The sequence below is a fragment of the Sinocyclocheilus grahami genome, unplaced genomic scaffold, assembly GCF_001515645.1.
Source record: "Sinocyclocheilus grahami isolate Dianchi unplaced genomic scaffold, SAMN03320097.WGS_v1.1 scaffold1163.1, whole genome shotgun sequence".
NCBI classification, from domain to species: Eukaryota; Metazoa; Chordata; class Actinopteri; order Cypriniformes; family Cyprinidae; genus Sinocyclocheilus; species Sinocyclocheilus grahami.
Window position 1 is genome coordinate 316270 of NW_015506342.1, and position 12539 is coordinate 328808.

Below are 12539 nucleotides of genomic sequence, written 5' to 3' on the forward strand. Positions count from 1 at the left end.
AGATCAGACCAGTAACAGACAGAACCAGTAAAAGACTGAAAATCAGACCAGTAACAGACACAACCAGTAACAGACTGAAAATCAGACCAGTAACAGACAGAACCAGTAACAGACAGCAGATCAGATCAGTAACAGACAGAACCAGTAACAGACAGAAGATCAGACCAGTAACAGACAGAACCAGTAACAGACAGAAGATCAGACCAGTAACAGACTGAATATCAGACCAGTAACAGACTGAATATCAGACCAGTAACAGACTGAATATCAGACCAGTAACAGACTGAATATCAGACCAGTAACAGACTGAATATCAGACCAGTAACAGACTGAATATCAGACCAGTAACAGACTGAATATCAGACCAGTAACAGACTGAATATCAGACCAGTAACAGACTGAATATCAGACCAGTAACAGACTGAATATCAGACCAGTAACAGACTGAATATCAGACCAGTAACAGACTGAATATCAGACCAGTAACAGACTGAATATCAGACCAGTAACAGACTGAATATCAGACCAGTAACAGACTGAATATCAGACCAGTAACAGACTGAATATCAGACCAGTAACAGACTGAATATCAGACCAGTAACAGACTGAATATCAGACCAGTAACAGACTGAATATCAGACCAGTAACAGACTGAATATCAGACCAGTAACAGACTGAATATCAGACCAGTAACAGACTGAATATCAGACCAGTAACAGACTGAATATCAGACCAGTAACAGACTGAATATCAGACCAGTAACAGACTGAATATCAGACCAGTAACAGACTGAATATCAGACCAGTAACAGACTGAATATCAGACCAGTAACAGACTGAATATCAGACCAGTAACAGACTGAATATCAGACCAGTAACAGACTGAATATCAGACCAGTAACAGACTGAATATCAGACCAGTAACAGACTGAATATCAGACCAGTAACAGACTGAATATCAGACCAGTAACAGACTGAATATCAGACCAGTAACAGACTGAATATCAGACCAGTAACAGACTGAATATCAGACCAGTAACAGACTGAATATCAGACCAGTAACAGACTGAATATCAGACCAGTAACAGACTGAATATCAGACCAGTAACAGACTGAATATCAGACCAGTAACAGACTGAATATCAGACCAGTAACAGACTGAATATCAGACCAGTAACAGACTGAATATCAGACCAGTAACAGACTGAATATCAGACCAGTAACAGACTGAATATCAGACCAGTAACAGACTGAATATCAGACCAGTAACAGACTGAATATCAGACCAGTAACAGACTGAATATCAGACCAGTAACAGACTGAATATCAGACCAGTAACAGACTGAATATCAGACCAGTAACAGACTGAATATCAGACCAGTAACAGACTGAATATCAGACCAGTAACAGACTGAATATCAGACCAGTAACAGACTGAATATCAGACCAGTAACAGACTGAATATCAGACCAGTAACAGACTGAATATCAGACCAGTAACAGACTGAATATCAGACCAGTAACAGACTGAATATCAGACCAGTAACAGACTGAATATCAGACCAGTAACAGACTGAATATCAGACCAGTAACAGACTGAATATCAGACCAGTAACAGACTGAATATCAGACCAGTAACAGACTGAATATCAGACCAGTAACAGACTGAATATCAGACCAGTAACAGACTGAATATCAGACCAGTAACAGACTGAATATCAGACCAGTAACAGACTGAATATCAGACCAGTAACAGACTGAATATCAGACCAGTAACAGACTGAATATCAGACCAGTAACAGACTGAATATCAGACCAGTAACAGACTGAATATCAGACCAGTAACAGACTGAATATCAGACCAGTAACAGACTGAATATCAGACCAGTAACAGACTGAATATCAGACCAGTAACAGACTGAATATCAGACCAGTAACAGACTGAATATCAGACCAGTAACAGACTGAATATCAGACCAGTAACAGACTGAATATCAGACCAGTAACAGACTGAATATCAGACCAGTAACAGACTGAATATCAGACCAGTAACAGACTGAATATCAGACCAGTAACAGACTGAATATCAGACCAGTAACAGACTGAATATCAGACCAGTAACAGACTGAATATCAGACCAGTAACAGACTGAATATCAGACCAGTAACAGACTGAATATCAGACCAGTAACAGACTGAATATCAGACCAGTAACAGACTGAATATCAGACCAGTAACAGACTGAATATCAGACCAGTAACAGACTGAATATCAGACCAGTAACAGACTGAATATCAGACCAGTAACAGACTGAATATCAGACCAGTAACAGACTGAATATCAGACCAGTAACAGACTGAATATCAGACCAGTAACAGACTGAATATCAGACCAGTAACAGACTGAATATCAGACCAGTAACAGACTGAATATCAGACCAGTAACAGACTGAATATCAGACCAGTAACAGACTGAATATCAGACCAGTAACAGACTGAATATCAGACCAGTAACAGACTGAATATCAGACCAGTAACAGACTGAATATCAGACCAGTAACAGACTGAATATCAGACCAGTAACAGACTGAATATCAGACCAGTAACAGACTGAATATCAGACCAGTAACAGACTGAATATCAGACCAGTAACAGACTGAATATCAGACCAGTAACAGACTGAATATCAGACCAGTAACAGACTGAATATCAGACCAGTAACAGACTGAATATCAGACCAGTAACAGACTGAATATCAGACCAGTAACAGACTGAATATCAGACCAGTAACAGACTGAATATCAGACCAGTAACAGACTGAATATCAGACCAGTAACAGACTGAATATCAGACCAGTAACAGACTGAATATCAGACCAGTAACAGACTGAATATCAGACCAGTAACAGACTGAATATCAGACCAGTAACAGACTGAATATCAGACCAGTAACAGACTGAATATCAGACCAGTAACAGACTGAATATCAGACCAGTAACAGACTGAATATCAGACCAGTAACAGACTGAATATCAGACCAGTAACAGACTGAATATCAGACCAGTAACAGACTGAATATCAGACCAGTAACAGACTGAATATCAGACCAGTAACAGACTGAATATCAGACCAGTAACAGACTGAATATCAGACCAGTAACAGACTGAATATCAGACCAGTAACAGACTGAATATCAGACCAGTAACAGACTGAATATCAGACCAGTAACAGACTGAATATCAGACCAGTAACAGACTGAATATCAGACCAGTAACAGACTGAATATCAGACCAGTAACAGACTGAATATCAGACCAGTAACAGACTGAATATCAGACCAGTAACAGACTGAATATCAGACCAGTAACAGACTGAATATCAGACCAGTAACAGACTGAATATCAGACCAGTAACAGACTGAATATCAGACCAGTAACAGACTGAATATCAGACCAGTAACAGACTGAATATCAGACCAGTAACAGACTGAATATCAGACCAGTAACAGACTGAATATCAGACCAGTAACAGACTGAATATCAGACCAGTAACAGACTGAATATCAGACCAGTAACAGACTGAATATCAGACCAGTAACAGACTGAATATCAGACCAGTAACAGACTGAATATCAGACCAGTAACAGACTGAATATCAGACCAGTAACAGACTGAATATCAGACCAGTAACAGACTGAATATCAGACCAGTAACAGACTGAATATCAGACCAGTAACAGACTGAATATCAGACCAGTAACAGACTGAATATCAGACCAGTAACAGACTGAATATCAGACCAGTAACAGACTGAATATCAGACCAGTAACAGACTGAATATCAGACCAGTAACAGACTGAATATCAGACCAGTAACAGACTGAATATCAGACCAGTAACAGACTGAATATCAGACCAGTAACAGACTGAATATCAGACCAGTAACAGACTGAATATCAGACCAGTAACAGACTGAATATCAGACCAGTAACAGACTGAATATCAGACCAGTAACAGACTGAATATCAGACCAGTAACAGACTGAATATCAGACCAGTAACAGACTGAATATCAGACCAGTAACAGACTGAATATCAGACCAGTAACAGACTGAATATCAGACCAGTAACAGACTGAATATCAGACCAGTAACAGACTGAATATCAGACCAGTAACAGACTGAATATCAGACCAGTAACAGACTGAATATCAGACCAGTAACAGACTGAATATCAGACCAGTAACAGACTGAATATCAGACCAGTAACAGACTGAATATCAGACCAGTAACAGACTGAATATCAGACCAGTAACAGACTGAATATCAGACCAGTAACAGACTGAATATCAGACCAGTAACAGACTGAATATCAGACCAGTAACAGACTGAATATCAGACCAGTAACAGACTGAATATCAGACCAGTAACAGACTGAATATCAGACCAGTAACAGACTGAATATCAGACCAGTAACAGACTGAATATCAGACCAGTAACAGACTGAATATCAGACCAGTAACAGACTGAATATCAGACCAGTAACAGACTGAATATCAGACCAGTAACAGACTGAATATCAGACCAGTAACAGACTGAATATCAGACCAGTAACAGACTGAATATCAGACCAGTAACAGACTGAATATCAGACCAGTAACAGACTGAATATCAGACCAGTAACAGACTGAATATCAGACCAGTAACAGACTGAATATCAGACCAGTAACAGACTGAATATCAGACCAGTAACAGACTGAATATCAGACCAGTAACAGACTGAATATCAGACCAGTAACAGACTGAATATCAGACCAGTAACAGACTGAATATCAGACCAGTAACAGACTGAATATCAGACCAGTAACAGACTGAATATCAGACCAGTAACAGACTGAATATCAGACCAGTAACAGACTGAATATCAGACCAGTAACAGACTGAATATCAGACCAGTAACAGACTGAATATCAGACCAGTAACAGACTGAATATCAGACCAGTAACAGACTGAATATCAGACCAGTAACAGACTGAATATCAGACCAGTAACAGACTGAATATCAGACCAGTAACAGACTGAATATCAGACCAGTAACAGACTGAATATCAGACCAGTAACAGACTGAATATCAGACCAGTAACAGACTGAATATCAGACCAGTAACAGACTGAATATCAGACCAGTAACAGACTGAATATCAGACCAGTAACAGACTGAATATCAGACCAGTAACAGACTGAATATCAGACCAGTAACAGACTGAATATCAGACCAGTAACAGACTGAATATCAGACCAGTAACAGACTGAATATCAGACCAGTAACAGACTGAATATCAGACCAGTAACAGACTGAATATCAGACCAGTAACAGACTGAATATCAGACCAGTAACAGACTGAATATCAGACCAGTAACAGACTGAATATCAGACCAGTAACAGACTGAATATCAGACCAGTAACAGACTGAATATCAGACCAGTAACAGACTGAATATCAGACCAGTAACAGACTGAATATCAGACCAGTAACAGACTGAATATCAGACCAGTAACAGACTGAATATCAGACCAGTAACAGACTGAATATCAGACCAGTAACAGACTGAATATCAGACCAGTAACAGACTGAATATCAGACCAGTAACAGACTGAATATCAGACCAGTAACAGACTGAATATCAGACCAGTAACAGACTGAATATCAGACCAGTAACAGACTGAATATCAGACCAGTAACAGACTGAATATCAGACCAGTAACAGACTGAATATCAGACCAGTAACAGACTGAATATCAGACCAGTAACAGACTGAATATCAGACCAGTAACAGACTGAATATCAGACCAGTAACAGACTGAATATCAGACCAGTAACAGACTGAATATCAGACCAGTAACAGACTGAATATCAGACCAGTAACAGACTGAATATCAGACCAGTAACAGACTGAATATCAGACCAGTAACAGACTGAATATCAGACCAGTAACAGACTGAATATCAGACCAGTAACAGACTGAATATCAGACCAGTAACAGACTGAATATCAGACCAGTAACAGACTGAATATCAGACCAGTAACAGACTGAATATCAGACCAGTAACAGACTGAATATCAGACCAGTAACAGACTGAATATCAGACCAGTAACAGACTGAATATCAGACCAGTAACAGACTGAATATCAGACCAGTAACAGACTGAATATCAGACCAGTAACAGACTGAATATCAGACCAGTAACAGACTGAATATCAGACCAGTAACAGACTGAATATCAGACCAGTAACAGACTGAATATCAGACCAGTAACAGACTGAATATCAGACCAGTAACAGACTGAATATCAGACCAGTAACAGACTGAATATCAGACCAGTAACAGACTGAATATCAGACCAGTAACAGACTGAATATCAGACCAGTAACAGACTGAATATCAGACCAGTAACAGACTGAATATCAGACCAGTAACAGACTGAATATCAGACCAGTAACAGACTGAATATCAGACCAGTAACAGACTGAATATCAGACCAGTAACAGACTGAATATCAGACCAGTAACAGACTGAATATCAGACCAGTAACAGACTGAATATCAGACCAGTAACAGACTGAATATCAGACCAGTAACAGACTGAATATCAGACCAGTAACAGACTGAATATCAGACCAGTAACAGACTGAATATCAGACCAGTAACAGACTGAATATCAGACCAGTAACAGACTGAATATCAGACCAGTAACAGACTGAATATCAGACCAGTAACAGACTGAATATCAGACCAGTAACAGACTGAATATCAGACCAGTAACAGACTGAATATCAGACCAGTAACAGACTGAATATCAGACCAGTAACAGACTGAATATCAGACCAGTAACAGACTGAATATCAGACCAGTAACAGACTGAATATCAGACCAGTAACAGACTGAATATCAGACCAGTAACAGACTGAATATCAGACCAGTAACAGACTGAATATCAGACCAGTAACAGACTGAATATCAGACCAGTAACAGACTGAATATCAGACCAGTAACAGACTGAATATCAGACCAGTAACAGACTGAATATCAGACCAGTAACAGACTGAATATCAGACCAGTAACAGACTGAATATCAGACCAGTAACAGACTGAATATCAGACCAGTAACAGACTGAATATCAGACCAGTAACAGACTGAATATCAGACCAGTAACAGACTGAATATCAGACCAGTAACAGACTGAATATCAGACCAGTAACAGACTGAATATCAGACCAGTAACAGACTGAATATCAGACCAGTAACAGACTGAATATCAGACCAGTAACAGACTGAATATCAGACCAGTAACAGACTGAATATCAGACCAGTAACAGACTGAATATCAGACCAGTAACAGACTGAATATCAGACCAGTAACAGACTGAATATCAGACCAGTAACAGACTGAATATCAGACCAGTAACAGACTGAATATCAGACCAGTAACAGACTGAATATCAGACCAGTAACAGACTGAATATCAGACCAGTAACAGACTGAATATCAGACCAGTAACAGACTGAATATCAGACCAGTAACAGACTGAATATCAGACCAGTAACAGACTGAATATCAGACCAGTAACAGACTGAATATCAGACCAGTAACAGACTGAATATCAGACCAGTAACAGACTGAATATCAGACCAGTAACAGACTGAATATCAGACCAGTAACAGACTGAATATCAGACCAGTAACAGACTGAATATCAGACCAGTAACAGACTGAATATCAGACCAGTAACAGACTGAATATCAGACCAGTAACAGACTGAATATCAGACCAGTAACAGACTGAATATCAGACCAGTAACAGACTGAATATCAGACCAGTAACAGACTGAATATCAGACCAGTAACAGACTGAATATCAGACCAGTAACAGACTGAATATCAGACCAGTAACAGACTGAATATCAGACCAGTAACAGACTGAATATCAGACCAGTAACAGACTGAATATCAGACCAGTAACAGACTGAATATCAGACCAGTAACAGACTGAATATCAGACCAGTAACAGACTGAATATCAGACCAGTAACAGACTGAATATCAGACCAGTAACAGACTGAATATCAGACCAGTAACAGACTGAATATCAGACCAGTAACAGACTGAATATCAGACCAGTAACAGACTGAATATCAGACCAGTAACAGACTGAATATCAGACCAGTAACAGACTGAATATCAGACCAGTAACAGACTGAATATCAGACCAGTAACAGACTGAATATCAGACCAGTAACAGACTGAATATCAGACCAGTAACAGACTGAATATCAGACCAGTAACAGACTGAATATCAGACCAGTAACAGACTGAATATCAGACCAGTAACAGACTGAATATCAGACCAGTAACAGACTGAATATCAGACCAGTAACAGACTGAATATCAGACCAGTAACAGACTGAATATCAGACCAGTAACAGACTGAATATCAGACCAGTAACAGACTGAATATCAGACCAGTAACAGACTGAATATCAGACCAGTAACAGACTGAATATCAGACCAGTAACAGACTGAATATCAGACCAGTAACAGACTGAATATCAGACCAGTAACAGACTGAATATCAGACCAGTAACAGACTGAATATCAGACCAGTAACAGACTGAATATCAGACCAGTAACAGACTGAATATCAGACCAGTAACAGACTGAATATCAGACCAGTAACAGACTGAATATCAGACCAGTAACAGACTGAATATCAGACCAGTAACAGACTGAATATCAGACCAGTAACAGACTGAATATCAGACCAGTAACAGACTGAATATCAGACCAGTAACAGACTGAATATCAGACCAGTAACAGACTGAATATCAGACCAGTAACAGACTGAATATCAGACCAGTAACAGACTGAATATCAGACCAGTAACAGACTGAATATCAGACCAGTAACAGACTGAATATCAGACCAGTAACAGACTGAATATCAGACCAGTAACAGACTGAATATCAGACCAGTAACAGACTGAATATCAGACCAGTAACAGACTGAATATCAGACCAGTAACAGACTGAATATCAGACCAGTAACAGACTGAATATCAGACCAGTAACAGACTGAATATCAGACCAGTAACAGACTGAATATCAGACCAGTAACAGACTGAATATCAGACCAGTAACAGACTGAATATCAGACCAGTAACAGACTGAATATCAGACCAGTAACAGACTGAATATCAGACCAGTAACAGACTGAATATCAGACCAGTAACAGACTGAATATCAGACCAGTAACAGACTGAATATCAGACCAGTAACAGACTGAATATCAGACCAGTAACAGACTGAATATCAGACCAGTAACAGACTGAATATCAGACCAGTAACAGACTGAATATCAGACCAGTAACAGACTGAATATCAGACCAGTAACAGACTGAATATCAGACCAGTAACAGACTGAATATCAGACCAGTAACAGACTGAATATCAGACCAGTAACAGACTGAATATCAGACCAGTAACAGACTGAATATCAGACCAGTAACAGACTGAATATCAGACCAGTAACAGACTGAATATCAGACCAGTAACAGACTGAATATCAGACCAGTAACAGACTGAATATCAGACCAGTAACAGACTGAATATCAGACCAGTAACAGACTGAATATCAGACCAGTAACAGACTGAATATCAGACCAGTAACAGACTGAATATCAGACCAGTAACAGACTGAATATCAGACCAGTAACAGACTGAATATCAGACCAGTAACAGACTGAATATCAGACCAGTAACAGACTGAATATCAGACCAGTAACAGACTGAATATCAGACCAGTAACAGACTGAATATCAGACCAGTAACAGACTGAATATCAGACCAGTAACAGACTGAATATCAGACCAGTAACAGACTGAATATCAGACCAGTAACAGACTGAATATCAGACCAGTAACAGACTGAATATCAGACCAGTAACAGACTGAATATCAGACCAGTAACAGACTGAATATCAGACCAGTAACAGACTGAATATCAGACCAGTAACAGACTGAATATCAGACCAGTAACAGACTGAATATCAGACCAGTAACAGACTGAATATCAGACCAGTAACAGACTGAATATCAGACCAGTAACAGACTGAATATCAGACCAGTAACAGACTGAATATCAGACCAGTAACAGACTGAATATCAGACCAGTAACAGACTGAATATCAGACCAGTAACAGACTGAATATCAGACCAGTAACAGACTGAATATCAGACCAGTAACAGACTGAATATCAGACCAGTAACAGACTGAATATCAGACCAGTAACAGACTGAATATCAGACCAGTAACAGACTGAATATCAGACCAGTAACAGACTGAATATCAGACCAGTAACAGACTGAATATCAGACCAGTAACAGACAGAAGATCAGACCAGTAACAGACAGAAGATCAGACCAGTAACAGACTGAATATCAGACCAGTAACAGACAGAAGATCAGAACCAGTAACAGACAGAAGATCAGATCAGTAACAGACAGAACCAGTAACAGACAGCAGATCAGACCAGTAACAGACAGAACCAGTAACAGACAGAAGATCAGACCAGTAACAGACAGAACCAGTAACAGACAGCAGATCAGTACAGGTGTTTATTTACCTTGATTCCTAGCAGGGTTTGTTTCTCCTCTTCTCTACTGTGTCCAGTTCAATCACAGCTAACACATTTAAAATATCAACTATGACGCAAATTGTTCGTCAAGCCATTAAACTTTAGGACATGAGTAAAATACGTCACAAATCACTTTTAAAAACAAATCTGACTTAGAATAAGCAACAAAATAAAGCAAACAAGCGGGGCCTTTATGAGTGAGAAACATCACTCATTACTAGAGATCCGTGTGTTTAATGCTGGAGAAGACATCACTGATCGATCACAGACCTCCGTCAGATGCTCACTGCCATACATACCCTCTGATACACACATACACCAGATCAATACCTAGCTACTCACACACACACATACACCAGATCAATACCTAGCTACTCACACACACACTCTACTATACACATAAACCAGATCAATACCTGGCTACTCACACACACACATACATACACCAGATCAATACCTAGCTACTCACACACACACACACACACACACACACTCTCACTCTCTCTCTCTCACACACACACACACACACACTCTCTCTCTCGCTCACCCACACACACACACACACACACTCTCTCTCTCGCTCACCCACACACACACACACACACACTCTCTCTCTCGCTCACCCACACACACACACACACACACTCTCTCTCTCGCTCACCCACACACACACACACACACACTCTCTCTCTCTCTCACACACACACTCTCTCTCTCTCTCTCTCTCACACACTCACTTACTCACACTCTCTCTCTCTCTCACACACACACTCACTCTCACACTCTCTCTCACACACACACACACTCTCTCTCACACACAAACACTCACTCTCACACTCTCTCTCACACACAAACACTCACTCTCACACTCTCTCTCTCACACACACACTCTCTCTCTCTCACACACACACTACCCAGCTACTCACACTCTCCAACAGCGGCCTGCGCTAGCTAGCATTAGCAGCTACAGTAAGAAGAATCTATCGTCATGTAAGCGCAGGAATAAAACCAGTTAATCTTTAAAATAAACACTTAAAGCCGACGCTTGATGACGTGCTGTACTAGTGAAGTATAAAGGAACGCAAGGCGGTAATCAGCGTGAATTACTGTGACGCGTCAGCGTCTGATCCGTGAGGAAAACACCGGGACACAAGTACAACCCGACCCCTTTAACGGCGCAGAGCGCGCTTCAAACGACACTATCCGCGAGAAAAGTCTTTCGTCGGCCGGGCTGAGGTCGAAAAACAACAACTAATGCAGAAAAGAAGAGTTAAAACGAAATTTACAGCGAGAGTTTGTCGCTGCTCCAGTTTCCTGCGCTCGCGAGAGCTCGGGACGTGCTGACGTCACGACGCAATCCCCGAATCCCAGAAGAGTCGAACGATGAACGTGCTGACGTCACGACGCAATCCCAGGAGAGTCGAAGCTCATTATTTTTGGAATCTGATGACGTAATCCAGATGACATTTAAGCGGTTCTGCCCAGCTCGGGCCCAGACTGACCACGTGATACAGTACGGACAAAGGGACGAGCACATTGAATTAGAATCATATTTAATTAAAAATCAAATAATAACATCGAATAAAAAAAGTCACCTCAGGCTGTTTCAAACAGACAAAAACAGTGTTTAAAAGCCATTTGATTCTCGAGACGAGCACAAACACAAACACAGAGTTCAAAAGCCATTCGATCGCTTTTGGTAAGAAACCAGATAAAGACACGGTGTGACGGTGTGAATGCTACTGAGCTTTTTTCATGAATTACACATTTATAATTCAACCATATGTATAAAACACGGCACTTCCCAGAAACTAAATAAAATATATAAACAATAATACTACATAAAAGGTGACTATCACAGAA

The 12539-nt window shown here is 40.1% G+C and overlaps 1 protein-coding gene across 1 annotated transcript in view; it reads right to left on the bottom strand.

Moving 5' to 3' along the window:
* LOC107567484 (liprin-alpha-4-like) overlaps positions 1-11162 on the bottom strand; it is a 43077-nt gene extending 31915 nt beyond the window's left edge. The window contains exon 1 of the mRNA XM_016253179.1: positions 10665-11162. The gene's annotated coding sequence lies outside the window, so the exon portion shown is untranslated. The remainder of the gene's footprint in view (positions 1-10664) is intronic.
* Positions 11163-12539: the final 1377 nt, after the last annotated feature.